Source organism: Carassius gibelio, chromosome B14, assembly GCF_023724105.1.
Source record: "Carassius gibelio isolate Cgi1373 ecotype wild population from Czech Republic chromosome B14, carGib1.2-hapl.c, whole genome shotgun sequence".
In the NCBI taxonomy this organism is placed as follows: Eukaryota; Metazoa; Chordata; class Actinopteri; order Cypriniformes; family Cyprinidae; genus Carassius; species Carassius gibelio.
Window position 1 is genome coordinate 6,800,450 of NC_068409.1, and position 17,534 is coordinate 6,817,983.

General features: G+C 38.2%; 1 protein-coding gene and 1 pseudogene across 1 annotated transcript in view; both read right to left on the reverse strand.

The window, feature by feature from the left end:
• Positions 1-14,498, reverse strand: part of LOC127971455 (gap junction beta-1 protein-like) — a 63,235-nt gene extending 48,737 nt beyond the window's left edge. The window contains exon 1 of the mRNA XM_052574467.1: positions 14,379-14,498. The gene's annotated coding sequence lies outside the window, so the exon portion shown is untranslated. The remainder of the gene's footprint in view (positions 1-14,378) is intronic.
• Positions 838-14,483, reverse strand: LOC127971456 (gap junction beta-1 protein-like; annotated as a pseudogene).
• Positions 14,499-17,534: the final 3,036 nt, after the last annotated feature.

Below are 17,534 nucleotides of genomic sequence, written 5' to 3' on the forward strand. Positions count from 1 at the left end.
TCTACACCGTCCGCAAGATCATAGACATGCGTGGTTTCTCCTCTCCTGTCTCCCTCGCTCTTCGTTTCTGTGTCACAGCTGTCTTCACTTCTAATAAAGATAATTTCCCCTCCACCTGTTTCTCATCCTGCCTCATTATTATGGCTACTTCTACCCTCTCGTTCTCTTGTCTCTTTGTCAGATTGTTGTCTCCTAATGAAGCATTGGTCATTGGCGTCTACACATCCAGTTGGTCTTGTCCTGTCTCGTCGGGGTTTGGTTAGTCGATCACAATCACTGCCGGAATTACTCTGTGCTCACCATTTACACCCCACAGAACCTTACCTGCTGTCTAATGCCGTGGCCTCCCCGCTCTACGAGCTCTGGCCTCCGGTTCCTTCGTGAGCCCCGTCAAGCCTCCGCCTCACCAGTCTGCTGGTCGCTCCTGCCACAGAGGTCTTCTGAGTTATTTGTACAACCCAGCCTACGGGTCATCCTCTGTTTTCATCTTTTTTCTACTCCTTGGTTGGATTTACCTGTGCCTTTACTTTGTTTAATTAAAGACTGTCATTTTGCCCTCACATTTGAGTCCTCTTCAATATCCATCACAGTTCTACACATTATACTTAAAAAATTAAAAAAATCCTCAAAATATCAATTATATTAACAACTGTGGGCAACAAGATATGATGTCATACTCTAGGGCTTCTGTTTCCATCCATTCATTTCTCCAAACGAACTTGTCTGATGGTTGAAAGTTTTGGTTTTCAATAAATAACACACAATAATACATTAAAAAGGTTAAAACGTACCATACGCTCCACTTTCCTCACATCAGGCCATATCGGTTTTTATTTTTGTGTTGAGATGAAAGGTCGATTTGGGATGTATAGACCTTCTCTTTGTCAAATATTGTATGCACACATATGAACTTCAGCACAGAAGCATATGACTAACTGAGTACAGTGTTTTCTTAGTGTGAAACCCAATTATTCCTCTGATCTTATCTGCTTTTTAGGACCAGATGGACACTTTTCAAATGTGTAATATTTTAGGGTTCTCCAGCATATTTCCCCCATGATCCCTCCTCACATGTAGAGGGCCTTTTAAACTACAGTGTCAATCGATAAATATTATTACAGACATCCATCTTCCCTTAAAGTCTGATAGTTGGTAGAAACCCATCTAGAAAGCAGAGCAGCGTTCGCTCTTATCCACGGGAGGCTTTCGCCCAGCGTTGAATCTCGGCTTGAATGAATGCTCTGAGATCAGCTGATTTATTTCGTTCTGCTTGTAAGTCGCCAGTTTATGAGGAAGCCAGGGCACTTTGGGTTCACCCACTGCTCCCTGAAAATATCTCATACACGCCCGACTTATTAAATACAAAACCTCTGCGATGTTCAACAAGACACAGACTCCAGACACGGCCAGCATGAAGACAGTGAAGACCGTCTTCTCTGTGGGACGTGACACGAAACAGTCCACTGTATTGGGACAGGGGTAAGTCACACTTCACAAGATGCACCATCTTGATGTCTGGATAAATTGAGTAAAAAATTTATAAGAAAACCACCTCGAAAACGATACGGAAGACGATGCTGATCACGTAAGTCCACCACAGAGCACCGGTGATCTTGAGCCTCAGGCTCTTGATGTTCTCCAGGTCCTTGGCATTCCCTTGGCCGGAGATCTTGAGGATCTTCTTCTCGATGTGCCCGCGGTGAGCGATGTGCATGGCCACCAGCAGGGCCGGCGTGGACACCAGGATGAGCTGCAGAGCCCAGAGGCAGATGTGAGAGATGGGGAAGAACTGGTCGTAGCACACGCTGTCGCAGCCGGGCTGCTGGGTGTTACAGGTGAAGCCCAACTTCTCATCGCCCCACACGCTCTCGGCCGCCACCACCAGCACCATGATCCTGAAGATGAAGATGACCGACAGCCAGATGCGGCCGAGGCCTGTCGAGTGCCTGTTCACACCACTGATCACCGCGTAAAACGATGCCCAGTTCATGCTGGATACGAGGACTGCAGGGGAAGCACAGCACAAGGACTTTAATCTGAGTGTTCTTGACTAGTTCAGCTCTGTATTAACTCTCTTTAACCAGTCAGGTTTGTGTACAGTGTGTTTGTTACAGCATAATTACTCATTTAAGTACTGGGTAATATTAATTGACCACATGTGCAAGACCAGTCATAAGGGTAGATCATCTGAAAGCTGAATAAATCATCTCTCCATTGATGTATGGTTTCTTGGAATCAGACAATAATTGTCTGAGATACAACTATTTGAAAATCTGGAATCTGAGGGACCCAAAAAATCTAAATATTGAATATTAAATCATCTTTAAAGTTGTTTAAATGAAGCTCTTAGACATGCATATTGCTAGTCAAAAAATAAGTTTTGATATATTTACAATAGGAAATTTACAAAATATTTTCATAAAACATGATCTTTACTTAATATCCTAATGATTTTTGTCATTAAAGATAAATGCATAATTTTGACCCATACAATGTATTGCAGTCTATTGCTACAAATATACCCCAGAGATTTAAGGCATTTTTGTGTTCCAGGGACACATATGGGTTGCACTTTATTTTACAGTATGTGTACTTACATGTACTTATAGTGTACTTACAGTGTATTTATCTAAGAAAGTTCTGGTAACACAAGGTAACTTCATGGGGTAGGGGTAGGTTTAGGGGTAGGTTCAGGGTTAGTACCTAGTTATTACATGGTTATTGTAATTACTATAATAAGTGCATAGTATGTACATGAGGAACAGGATGATTAGTGTTACTTGCATGTAATAATGCATAATTTATTTGTATTATAATAGTAAGTACATGTAATATGTAACACGGAAAATCTTTTAATAAAATGTTAGAAATGAGTTTTGCGCAAATACATATTGTGACCGTTTCTGAAGAACATGCATACAATTTCAAAAATGAAGCTTTGTTATACATGTATTATTACTAAGTAATGAATTTCTAGGCTACTTTTTCCTTGGGATTACTCTTAATTGTATTAATAGATTAGGTAACACTTTATTTTAAGGTGTCCTTGTTACACGTTACATGTACTTACTATTATAATAACTATTAATTATGCATAATTACATGCAAGTAACCCTAATCCTAACCATAACCATACTGTAAATACATGTAGTTAATTAATATTACTCAGTACTTAAATGTATAATTACAATCTAACAAGCACACCTTAAAATAAAGTGTAATTAAAAATTACTTTTAATAATTACAGCTACTTCTGATGGAATTACATTAAATATTCAATAGTCTATAGAGCAATTGATAACACTTTAGTATAGCGACAATTCCACACTATGAATTAGTTGCTTATTAGCATGCATTTTATTAATACATTGCCCATTTATTAGTATTTATAAATCACATATTCTGCATGACCATATTCTGCATCCCTAATCACTTTAACATAACTACTTTACTATTAATAAGCAGAATACCAGGAGTTTATTGAGGCAAAACTCAAGTTACAGGTTTGTTAATAGCAAGAGTTGGACCTTAAAGTAATGAATAAATCTGTATTAAACTTTGGCGAATTTAACTTATAATGTTAAAAGAATAGTTCAGTTCCATTTATGCAATTTTATATTATTTATTCAAAAGGCTTCAAGGAGAATTTTTATGTCCATCTTTGTATTATTTAGATAAGGCATTTAGAAAGAAATTAGTAATATGCAATGTGGAAGATTTTTATTAGTAAGGTTTTAATTAATCAAGTATATAATCAATGTGAATCTAGCCCTTTTTGCTGCTAGTTATTATTCTATTAAAACCTCATAGGCCTAAAATCTAATAGAAAGTTGCCTACACCCTGGAATGTACAAAACTGAGGAAAAACATATGGTCAGACATACATTAAGGGCCTCCCCTCTCTAGGGGTATGTATGAAAAGTGTAGACTATGTGGAACCGCCCCATATAGTGTATATAAGGAGAAACCAAATAACATTTTGGGAGATCTCCTTGTTTTGCTTAAAATAAAGTCTTTTCTTCTGAGAGAAAAATCCCTGACTGAGTTTGATTCTTCTGAGAACCGGCAAAAGACACCACAGATTTGGCACCCCAGATGGGACAGGACAAGAGTGGCAGAGTGGACAGCCGCTTTTGAGCTGACCGATGATCAACACAACCGGGTGGCCACCATAAAACAAGGTAAGCATTTTTGCTTATAAAATTCATTTGTGTTGGTTGAGGTCAGTTCTGAGTGGTAAGGACACTTAAAATCTACTCTTCCAAATTTAGAAAAAAATAGGATATCCAAATTGAAAAAGGGGTTTTACTCCAGAAGAAACAACTGCATGCACATATTTGGTTTATTAATAGGAAAGCCTTGTAAGGTAACCTAGATTTAAAACAAAAATGGTGTAGGCAAAAAGACGTTGTATAATCTGTGTTTATTGGATAGCTGTACCAAGTAGGACAGTGATAAACGGATAAGCAGATTAAGGAATCGCGAGGAAAAGTCCCACGGATACCGTTTTGAGAAAGTATAGGTGAAATTCTCCAAGGACAGAAATAGGTGGGCCCTTAAGGAGCTCTAGGAAGAGCTGTGTTTTGTTGTGTGGATGTATCTGTGTCCGGACGAATGAATTTGTGAATGGTGATGAATGTATGAACAAATAAATTCCGTATTGGGTGGCTAAGGGTTGAGCACCGTTCCTGGACCTTCACTTAAGTGTGAACTGGCAGAATTGGACTCAACCCAGATCCACTTGAGAGGGATGAATGCATGATGAGCCTTGATAATAAAAGGACAATTAATGACTGATTATCCCTTAGATAAAGGGAAAAAGTATGCAAGAATAAGCACTCTGGCTCAATAAAGAGTGTAGCAAGTGTGAATGGGTTTAGGAAAATAGTATCAATAAAGTTTGAACCGAGATCTATAATAGAGTTTTGCATTTTGGATGTCTGAGTGAAAGAGGAGAAAATTTCCTGAACCCAATGCAGTGGGAGTGAGAGCAAGGGAGGAGGTTTCCACACTAAAATTTAAATACATGGGTGTACAAAAAAAAAAAAAAAGGAAAGAGAAGTAAAAAATAAAAATAAAGAATTATTATTAGAAATAGTTATCTAAAAAGTGATAATAAAATAGAGTAAATAAGATAGACAGTCAAATAATAATATAAATAAAAAAAGTATAAATGCATGAGACAAAATAAAAACTAAATTCAAAAAGGTATGACACATAGTCAAGAATAAAAAATAGGGTGTAAGGGGTAAAAATAGTTAAATTAAGTGAAAGGAAAAGAAGAGATTGTAACCAAGTGACTATAAAACTAAAAAGTTAATTTTTGGTGGTAATAACATAAATAAAGATATGGCAGCCACACCAGTGGAAATAATTGGATTAAAATATCCACTGTGTAAAGAGCAAATAAACAAAATCTAAAAAAAAATGGCAGAAGAGAACAAAGAATATGATGACAAAATGGCCAAAGGAAGGGACATTTGATGTATCATTGTGTGAGGAAATGGAAACTCTGATAAAAAACTATAAAACTAAAAGCATCAGTATGAAAAGAGAAAAAAGAGAAACAAATAGGGAAAAAGAGAAAGAGATAATTTCTCTGTTTAAAAAAGAAGGTGAGGATATGTTGAAGAGTATAAAACAGGCCAGGAAAATCTTGAAGGGGGCAGAGAAAGATAACATGAGAAAAGAAAAGTTGTTTTCAGAGCCCCCCCCCAGTAGAAGGAGAGTTCCCAATACTCAAGGGAACCATGGAGGTAACAGGAGAACTAGATTTAGAAGGGCAGTTAGAGATTGATGAGGAAAAAAAGCCAGCTGTAAAAACACAGAGGCAACCCAGAAAGGAAAGTGCAGAAAGTTTGCAACTGGATTGTTACAGGCAAGCACGTACAGCATTAGAAAAAATGAAAGCTAATCAGGAAGATAAAACCTGGTTTGAGGAAGGATTAGAAAGAAAGAGGAGGGAAGATAGAGATATTGTAGCACAAGTACAAGCTTTGGAAGAAGAAATGGAAGAGAAAATTAGAGAATCAGGGAAGAAGATCAGAGAGGTAAATAAGTTGGAGAGAGGAAAGAGTAAGTTGTTCTATGGTAGTGAGGATGAGAATCAGGCAGAGGAGTTATTTGATAACAGTAAATGGGAACAGGGCAGAGATAAAGGGACACTTAGACCACTGGCCACACAGCTCCCAATTTTAATCAAGGGTGAGCAGGGACAGTATGTCTCATGGGCTTCACAGGACCTCGAGGGGCTTGTCACTCGTCATTAACTCGTCATTACTGTCAACATTGTTTAGACAAGCTGTGATCGATGCTATGCCGCCAGCGGTAAAAAGCAAGCTGGAGGATGTGGTCGGTTTAACTTCTAAAACACACAAAGAGTTTTGTGACCATGTGTCTCATGCAGTGGAACAACAAAGAAAAAATGAACTAAAACTCAAAAGTCAAGAGAAAGAGTTACAACGTAAACTAACTAAATTACAGCTTGAAGAACTCACAAAGAAAAATAAGAAAAATATTCAAGCTTCAGTAACAAATGCGACAGCAGAACAAATGACTTTAATGCCTCCAGTAATTGCTCCACAACCTACTATTCAGTCAAGCCCACTTACAGCAGTCCCTCCAAATGAACACTTGAACTTTGTGCCCATAATAAATGTTTATACTCAACAGCCAGGACAAATGGGATGGAGAAAAAACCCCATACAGCAAAGAGGCAGAGGCAGAGGCAGAGGCAGAGGCAGAGGCAGAGACAGGCCTCCACCATTGTGCTGGGGCTGTGCGCAGCCCGGACACATCAAAGCTGACTGTCCAAATCAGCAATGGCCACAGCAACCTCATGGTGGAAGGGGGATGAGCTGGCAACAGCCTACTCAGGGTCCAGTGCAGGGCCCAGTAAACCCTTGGGGAGGTCCCAATCCAGGCTATTAGGGGTGCCCAGAGAATCCTAACGGGGAGAGTCAGCTTCCAATTTTATCAACAAAAGCTGATCAAGAGCCTATTATGCAGATTAAAATAGAGGGAGATACATTTCCATTTTTGGTTGATACGGGGGCAAATTTAACGTGCATTAATTTGAAATATGCTTCACATCTCCCCTTGTCTGGAAAATTTTCAAAGACAATAGGATTCTCGGGAAAAATGCAATTGATTCCCATAATAGCTCCAGTGTGTCTACAAACAAAAGATCAAAGTATAACAATGCCCATTCTGGTATCAAATCAAACTCCTATTAATTTGTTAGGAAGAGATGCATTATGTAAATTAGGTCTACAAATTTGGTGTTCTCCAGAAGGGATATATATTGATTCAATAGGAACAGAAAAACAAATGATGGTTGCAGAGCCAAAAGCAAATGTTTTTTGGATAGGACAGATAGAACAAGATGTGAAACAGACAGTCAATAAATGGGGAAAGTTTATTGAAGCACAGATACCTGAAGCACAGTTATCAAAGTCTGAATTTCATTGCACAATGATGTATGATCAAGAAAGGGATGAAAATCAGAATCAGAAATGGCAAAAAGATACAAAAGGACAGCAGATTGAGATAGTCTCCCAGTACATCATCATAGGTAAGGAGGGAGCAGCTTTAAACATACCAGAAGGTGAATTTGTCAAAAAATGGTTCAATGTAAATAACTCTGTCCCGCATATTGCAGTATATGTAGGAAGAAATTGGGAAGCAAAAGATTTAGGACCAATGATGAAAAGGGCAGAACAAAGCAAATGGGAATCAACAGAAAACCCATTGATTTTTCATTCAGCTGACAAAAATTACATCAAAATTCTGTGTGCAACCAGTTTGCTGGGAATTCCACAGGAAGTAGTTATCAGCCAAAAGAAAGTGACACAGATGACTACAGCATCTGATTTAATAAACACAAATGAGACTGAATTATTTAAGGAAATGGAGTGGCAGGTACCAACTGAACTATGGTCTCAACATGACACAGATATTGGATTAATAAAATCAGCAAATCCAGTAAGAGTTCAACTTAAGCCAAATGCACGTCTGCCTAGAAAAGCACAATATCCTTTACGGGCAGATGCGGAAGCAGGAATAAAGGACACAATTGAAGGCTTAGTGAAGGCAGGGGTATTGATAGAAACTACTAGTTACTGTAACACTCCAATTATGCCTGTAATCAAATCAGACAAAAACCAGATGGCGACTTGTTCATGATTTACGAACAATAAATGAAATAACGCAAGATATGCCAGCTGAGGTACCAAACCCACACACTTTACTGACAAATGTCCCTCCTGATGCCAAATACTTTACTGTAATTGATCTTTGCTCTGCCTACTTCAGTGTACCGCTTGCAGAAGAGAGTGAATATTTGTTTGCATTCACACATGCAAATAAGCAATATACATATTCTAGACTTCCTCAGGGATATAAACATTCACCACATATATTCAACAAGATTCTGAAGGCTGATTTAGAAGACCTTGTAATAGATGGTACACTATTACAATACATGGATGATTTAATTATCTGTTCTACCTCACTAGAACAATGTCACAAAGACTCAATTAAGGTGTTGACAAAATTAGCACAAGGAGGACACAAGGTGTCTAAAAACAAATTACAGTATTGCCAGCCTCAAGTGGAATACTTGGGAAGATTAATTGCATTTGGTACACGAGCTATAGCTCCAGCTCAGTTAGAAGGTATAAGTAAAACACCATTACCTCAGACAGTAGGACAAATGATGACTTTTCTAGGAATGACAGGCTTTAGTGCCGACTGGATAGAAGACTATGCAGTAAAGACAGGGCCTTTGAGAGAAATGATGAAACAAGCAGGATTACAACATTTAAGCAATCCATTAAAATGGAACACAGATGCCTTACTAGCATTTGAAACAATAAAAAAAAGAATTACAACAGGCCCCTGCCCTGGGAATGGCAGAATATGATAAAATGTTTCATCTATATGTGGCAAATAGAGTTGACGGTTATGCATCAGCTGTATTAATGCAAGAGACCTGTAGTGGGAGGAAAAAACAGCCTATAGCATACTACAGCACAGAGTTAGACAATGTAGCCCAGGGATACCCACCATGTTACCAACAGGGTTTAGCTGCAGTGTATTATGCCTATGAAAAAGCATCCACAATAACTATGGGGTATCCAGTAACAATATATACCCATCACAAAGTTGTGGAATTAATAGAACAAGGGGAATTTGTTCTGACACAAGCTCAAATTCTAGCCTATTCCTCATTACTCACATACCCAGATGTTACCATTAAAAGATGCCATACAGTTAATCCAGCTGAATTAATTCCTTTGGCTTTCGAAGGAGAACCTCATGAGTGTGTGAATGAGTCCTTGGCATTTACTAGATTACGACCAGATCTAGAATCAACACCTATTACTGAAGCAGAAGTAACTTACTTTGTAGATGGTTCTAGCTTTAGGGATCACGAAGGAAATCATACAGGGTATTCAGTAGTGAAGAAAAACAAAAAAGAATTTGAATCTGTGATATCACAACATTGTGTACAGCCCTGCTCTGCTCAATTAGCAGAATTAAAAGCTCTCACAACTGCATGTCAGTTAGCTAAAGGACAAACTGCTAACATTTTTACAGATTCATCGTATGCTCATGGTGTATGTCATCTATTCGGAGCAGTGTGGAAACAAAGAGGTTTCAAAAAGAGTGATGGGACTCCCATCCAACATAGTGAACAAATAGGGCAATTGATTTCTGCTATGATGCAACCAAAATGACTAGCAATAATCAAATGTCAAGCACACAAGAAGGGAAATGACTATGTCATCAAAGTAAATAATGCAGCAGATTTAGAAGCTAAAAAAGCTTCAGGGTGTCAAGTAGCAGTATTAGCACCTGTTGTACTTATCGAGCCTCATCCTCAATTGGATGACATTATTCGAATTCAACAACAAGCAGGCCCCTATGAACAATCAATGTGGCATCAAAGGGGAGCTAAAAAAGACTCACAGGAGATCTGGCGTACACATGAAGGACACATTGTTGCATCTACTTCACTGCTGAATATTCTTATTACAGATGCACATGGTTTTGACCATTGTGCAAGGGGAGAAGTAGTAAGAAAAATTAAACAGCAAGGATATTGGTCTCCTTATTTATATGCAATGGTGGATGAATTTTTGTCCACATGTGAAGTATGTGCTAAATACAATGTGAGAAAAGGCATAGTGACACCAATAGGCCATATTCCAACACCTGAAGGCCCCTTTAAACATCTTGTATGCGATTATGTGGATACGATAAAGCGTGTACAAGGCAAAAGATACATGCTTGTTATCATAGACAGGTTTAGCAGATGGGTGGAGGCAGTACCATCCGCGGATTTAGGAGCAGGAACAGTAATTAAATTTCTAACGAGAGAGGTAATTCCTAGATTTGGAATTCCATCAGAAATAAGTTCAGATAATGGGTCGGCATTCATACAAAAAACTGTGAAACAAGTGTTGCAACAATTAAGAATAAAACAGAGACTAGGATGCGTTTATAGACCTCAGTCACAAGGGATAGTGGAGAGAGTTAATGGAGTGATCAAGGCCAAAATAAACAAAATATGTGAAAGTACTAAACTTAATTGGATTGATGCATTACCGCTCGCACTAATGAGCTACCACATGCAAACTAACACTTAACACCACATGAAATGCTTACGGGTCGACCCATGCCTGTGCCATATTGTAGAGGTCCCTATAAAGGACCGCCTCTAGAACAATTACAAATTGAACTTCGCTCTTATATGAAGAAACTAACTGCCATACATAAAGCTATCTATTTACAGGAAAAAAGAAAAGAGCCCAGTGAGGAATCGGAGACGGCCTGTCCAGTTGTTCCAGGGGACCAAGTTTATCTGAGGGTATTCCGGAGAAAATGGAATGAGCCCAGGAGAGAAGGACCCTACACAGTGGTGAGAGCTACCCCAACAGCAGTCCAAGTGGAGGGAAGCACAACCTGGTATCATCTAAACCACTGTACTAGAGTTCCCACAGGAAAGGCAGAAAGAAAGGAAAACAGACAACCAGACAATGAAGGAGAGAGCAATGAGGAAGAATCAGAGACACATGATGAAGTGCAAACTGACGAGAGCTCTTTCCTTCTGTCAGACAAACTGGAGAGGACAGAGAATAAGTCTGACAACATGTCTGAAGACCATCCTATGCCTAATGCATCTCATAATGCAGACTCAAACTCAACCGATAGAAAGCAACCTGACTTCCTTTCAATTGACTTTACAACCTTTGAGCAAAAGTGACAATGTGATCAACTCAACAGAACCAATGGTAATCAAAAATCGTAGAGACATTGATTATGATGTTCAAGGTGATGAAGACGTTAGTCCAATTGATGCATTATGGGATACAGCCCAAAATAATGAATGGTATAAATGGGGAGCCTTTACAGCTAAAGAAACAGGAAAAGAAAATTGCTTGCTGTGCTCCAAATCTCCGTTAAACAAAGTAGTAGCCATACCAAATCCATATGACTACCGAAAATGTGCCCAATTTGGGAGAAACTTTTGTCATTTAACAGATTTTACCAGGCCATATTGTATTGCTGAATGCCTTGGATTTTTAGGAAATCCTAAATTAACAGATTATTTCTTTAGACCACTCTGGGGATCCTGGTGTCAGTATTCAGATATAGGTCAAAATATAAAAATTGAAAAACAAAAAGTAGAGATTCCAAAATGGTATAGCATAGATTATAAACAAGAATATGAGTGTTTCCATAAACCAAAAGGAACCCAAGATGTGGGTAAATTCAAAGGAAGATGTGCTATTATTTGGTATATAGATAAGAAAAATTCTTGGAAATCAGGAGTTCCTTCTAGAGCTCCAGAACTTTTAGCATTCGGAACAACTAAAGGAAGTAAGATAGCACCTGAAAAATGTGAAAATCAAACTATAGCCTTACTCCAATAGAAATTTATGAAGATCAATCATTAATAATAGCAGATTTCTTTTGGATCTGTGGAGGGGAAATATTATTGCCTTCTTTACCAGTTGGATGGAAAGGTATATGTGTAAGAGTACGGTTACTTCAAGAAGTTAGCATGGCACAATGGGGAACAGAACAGAGCACGAACAAGGAAGACAATAGAACTAAAAGAGGATATGAGCCAGACCCAGATGTATATTTAGACTCAATTGGACAGCCAAGAGGAATTCCTAATAAATTCAAGGCAAGAAGTGAAATAAAAGGAGGTTTTGAGTCAATCCTGGTTTGGATCACACCAAACAAAAATACAGAGTGGATTAATTATATCTATTATAATCAACAAAGATTCATTAATTATACTGATGAGGCCTTAACCTTATTAGGCGACCAAGTGCAAGCAACATGCAGAATGACATGGCAAAACAGACAGGCTCTTAATTGGCTCTTGGCAGACAAGGGAGGAGTTTGTGTTATGTTTGGAGATCAATGTTGTACATTTATCCCAAATAACACCGCCCCTGGAGGAGCTTTCAGTGAAGTTATGACAAAAATCAAAAAATTAAGAAATGAAATTACATCAAATGCAGGAAGAGACCAACACATTTGGGACTGGATTGATGTGAAATTTGGAGCATGGGGAGCATGGTTTGTTAAACTAGGAATGTTTTTAGGAGTTGCCATATTAATAGGAGGATTATTATTTTGCTGTGTATTACCTTTATTAAGATCATTAATCGTCAATGCTACTGTTAAGCAAAATGGAAGTGATACAAGTCCCGAATAATCAACAAAGGATCATTGAAAGGAGTCTGGAGAAATATTATGAAGGATGGCTAAACAAACTGAACTTGAATGAGCAAACTTTTGACGATAGTTCTATTGACTCTGAGGATGATGAAGATGTCTAAGGGTGAACCATACCCTGGATATAAGTGCCAGTTGAACTTTGGCCCAGGGAGGCTCTCTACGATACATAGGGTATCTGAGCTGAAGATCAACTTTTATAATCTTGTGATATTCAATTATTGATGTAATGTATGTATTTTATGTCTTTTATACATAACTGTGATAACCACAGGCAAGTGCTGAACCAATTGCACGCTCACGCTTTTAACATTGTGTACTATTAGAAAAAGGAACTAGGGAGACTGGATCTTTTACTCGCTCCTAGTCAAAAAAGGAGAGAGATGTTTGGTCCAGTAATCCCTCAGAGTGGAATTTCATAATCTAGTCACTGGTGATAATACAATGTGACTTATTTAGTCACTAGGTAGTGTAACTAAAATGACTGGATTATGGAGTAGCACTCTGGATAAGAATAATCAAATGTGAGACTTATTAAGTCTCAAAGGGGAGAATATGTGGAAGATTTTTATTAGTAAGGTTTTAATTAATCAAGTATATAATCAATGTGAATCTAGCCCTTTTTGCTGCTAGCTATTATTCTATTAAAACCTCATAGGCCTAAAATCTAATAGAAAGTTGCCTACACCCTGGAATGTACAAAACTGAGGAAAAAAATATGGTCAGACATACATTAAGGGCCTCCCCTCTCTAGGGGTATGTATGAAAAGTGTAGACTATGTGGAACCGCCCCATATAGTGTATATAAGGAGAAACCAAATAACATTTTGGGAGATCTCCTTGCAACGAGCTCTCGGCTTTGTTTTGCTTAAAATAAAGTCTTTTCTTCTGAGAGAAAAATCCCTGACTGAGTTTGATTCTTCTGAGAACCGGCAAAAGACACCACAGCAACACCTTTTACAGAGAGTAATTGATAATCTAAAGAATTAGTCCTAGTAATTTTATGTTTTATTGCCTTACGAAATTATAACATAATTATACATACTTATGCATAAAACATGGAAAATAGTCAGAAAAATTTTTAAAACCTTTGACTGGTAATGTGTATAACCTATTCAAGATATGGCTAAACACTTCTACTTTTAAACTTCCAATCACACAACATTCAAGATTACTGTAATCCCAACAAAATACTAAACCACAAATCTTTCCAGGCACCAGATTCTGAATCTAAACACAAGTTTACCAGGTTCAGCCTGAGAGAAACAGCTAATGCTACCAGCTCCAAACGAGAAGAACAACAGACTGGGGTCTTGACATCTGGACACGTGGTTGACTGAACTCAAAATGAGTTGTGGTTAACTTGAGCTGGTTAAGAGCCACATGTCATCACCTGACACAACACAACCTGGCCAATAGCAGGCTCCCGGTTGGCCCACACAACTCCTCATATACACTAAATCATGATATTGAGTTCAGTGCATCTGGATAAACTGCATGACTGATATGAAGTCCCACTTGCAATAAAGATTACAATTTTACAATGTGCTCCAAAAATAACTGAGCAGTCAGATGAACATTTCCAAGTTTGATCATGGTGAATGAAAAGATCGATTTACCTTCAGCTGTGATAATAAAGAGGCATTTCCAGGAAACAGCTAATGGCCTCGCTACAGATCAGCATTTAGGGATTCCTGCACTACTAGCCACAACCCTGTACCAAGGCTGTCATGCGCACTTATATAACTCATTTATACACAATGCTGCTCTTTATGGAGGATAACAAGACTCTTCAGAATTCAGATCAAATGCCTTGATTTCCACCCACCCGGGGCAGAAGAAAGAATCTGTGTGGACACAATGAGCAGCAACATTATTCATTGTGCCTGGCAGGGAAAGGAAATCAGGGGTGTTTCACTTCATCAAACACAGCACAATTTATCACACGAGGTCGAGCTGTCAAGAAATAACACTGTCAGGTTCTTGTGTAATATTTCCAGGTTCAGACTCAGATTGTGTGAACGGCAGTGTGTTTGAGAGTTCTGATATAAAGATGACACACTGGTAAAACAGTTCTGGAAACACTTCTGCATTTTGTTAAATGGCTCTAACATTGGCAGGTGAGTTCAGTCAACAAGATCTCACAGGAAAACAACGATTTCAAAAGGTGTAAGGAAAAAAAAGCACAATTTTCGAAGAAAGGTAAGCATGAAGGTCCACCCCTAAACTTGGTTTCTTGAGAAAGTCTTAATTCAACCTTCCACAAATTAAGATCTTAAATCAGAGCAAAAAGTATTTAATTCATATTCAGACACAAATATCTAAACATCCTGAAATCAATATTTACTCGCATTTACTTAAGATGCTAAATTAAGATAGCCTGAGTCCTGAAAAATTTTACAAAATTGAGTTGATGCTTAAAACAAGAACAAATATCCATCAGTTGGATATAAAAAAGATTTTTCTCCTTCGAATTGATTTCCGGAGCCGTTTGTTCCTGCTTTCAGTTTCACAGAATTTCTCTACTCAAGTGCATCTTATTTTTAAGATACATATGCACGAGAAAACAAGAGGAATACAGAGAAGAGCATCACGTGTTTACAGTGCGATCAGAATTTACAGTGAAAGTTATTGTCTAATTGTCTAATAAACAATTTATTTTCTGCTCTGTTGGAAACCCAGAAGCGAAGACCAGGAGACGATGGGATTTCTTTCATTCAGAAGTTACATTTTAGCTCTCTGACTAAATCTAAAATATCTTAAACTGTGTTCTGAAGATGAACGGAGGTCTCACGGGTTTGGAACGACATGAGGGTAAGTTATTAATGACATGATTTTGATTATTAGGTGAACTAACCCTTTACGTATGAGTATTTTTTGAGTGCATCCTCCACAGACTTTCCTTCAGTGCTTTCTCCGTGTCTCCAGGAGAATGTTCCTGCTGTGTGGTCTTTGACAGTCCATGTGTCTGGATGTGTTTCTGATACTCACTTTGTAGCACATTTACATTGATCTCAACAGAAATTGAATCCTCCCCAACACAATGATCCTTCATCAGAACAACAGAAACAGATCATGCTTAGACCATGACAGATATGAGGAACATCTAAATACTTATTGAACACGGTGCTTTAGATATAACAAAAAATTATAATAAAAAAAAAAAAAAAAAAAAAAAAAAAAACATTGAACTGCGTAAACATAAAGATAATGGTCAGGCAGTGAAAAAGTGGAGTATGTACATAAACAGATTTAAATGTCTGCAGTATCTTCCTTACATTGACCTGCACTAAGTGAAAATCTCAAATTGATTAACAGTGCAAAAATAAATGATGCATATGGCAGTAGCTGGCTTTTGACACAAACCTGCGAGTGATGCACATTCTACTTTAAAGAGCCACACAGATGGGAAATCAAAAATTACCTGTATTACAGTGTATGATGTAGCTGTCCATCAGTGTAAACAATGTGCAAAGTAATTAAACCAAAAAGTACACGATTTATAAAGTTATTGGCTTCTAAAGCAAGGAGTCGACTCTGAATCGCTGAAACGAGTCGTTATAGATTTCAGATCTTTTGCCTATCTCTATGTACGTCACTAGGAGCACTTTGCATAATAATCTCCGCCTACCGTCTTGAGAGAAACGTAACTCTGACCTGCCCCCCTCCCCCCCTCCCCCCCCCCCCCACACACACAGACGCTCTGGTTGGTGTGAGAGCATCATGTCGAGGAGACAGTGTGTTTTTAATTGTAAAGGCAAGTGTGTTTTATTTTCACTGCCAAAGAATGAAAATCAGAAGAACCAATGGCTAAAGTTCATGTTTACCACAATACCAGAGCAGTACAACAAATCCCTTTCGTTGTGTTCACAACATTTCACTGATGACTGCTTTTCTAATCTCGGTGAGTACAGCGGGATTTTCAAAGCATTTGGCCATAAAAGAGGGTTCATTACCAACTTTATTTAGACCAACGAGCATCTCCGAATCACAACGCGAAGTATGATTATGAAGTTATGTGTCTGTTTTCTCCCGAGCGTCTTATCAGTATGTGTGCTGTCTGCAGCCTGTCTGCGCTGATCGTCATGTACAAACATGTCATTAAAATGAAGTGTAACTCCGTGAATACTCAACGAAGAGACATGAGAGAGATATCTGTAACAGAAATGAGTCGAACCAGACAAATTAAAGAGTCTATCAAAGTGGTGTTTGAAACACGGAGCCGAATTCCTCAGGAAGTCATAAATCAGTTCTAGTGCCACAAGAACCAAACAAGATGACCAACCAACTTGTTCACACAACAGCTTTCAACATTAACACCACTAGAACAATTATTGACAATTTTAATTTGCAGAAGAGATTGTCAAATTTGTTGTTCATAATTGAAATGCAACGCTGGACATCACATGGAAACCCATGAGTTAAACACTTCCATTGACTTCCCCCCACCTAGCAGAACCAGACTGAAATTCCTAAGGGGGGGAAGGGCTTTAAACCTCTGTCTTCACAGAACATCCCTTTGTCAGAGAATGACAAAGAAACTGCTTTTGTACAGATATATGGACCAGAATGAACTCAAAAAGACTTATAAATGAATCAGTCCATCGCTTCACTCCATATTCATTTATGTGTAACCCAGACATTTGACTATCATGTTATAATCACTTATTGTGTCTGTTTTTTTTATAACTATGGCATAGCTTAACGATTCGTAATTATGTTTGGTATGTCTGTGATCCAATCTGCTTGCTTGAATTAGTTCAGACAATAATTTA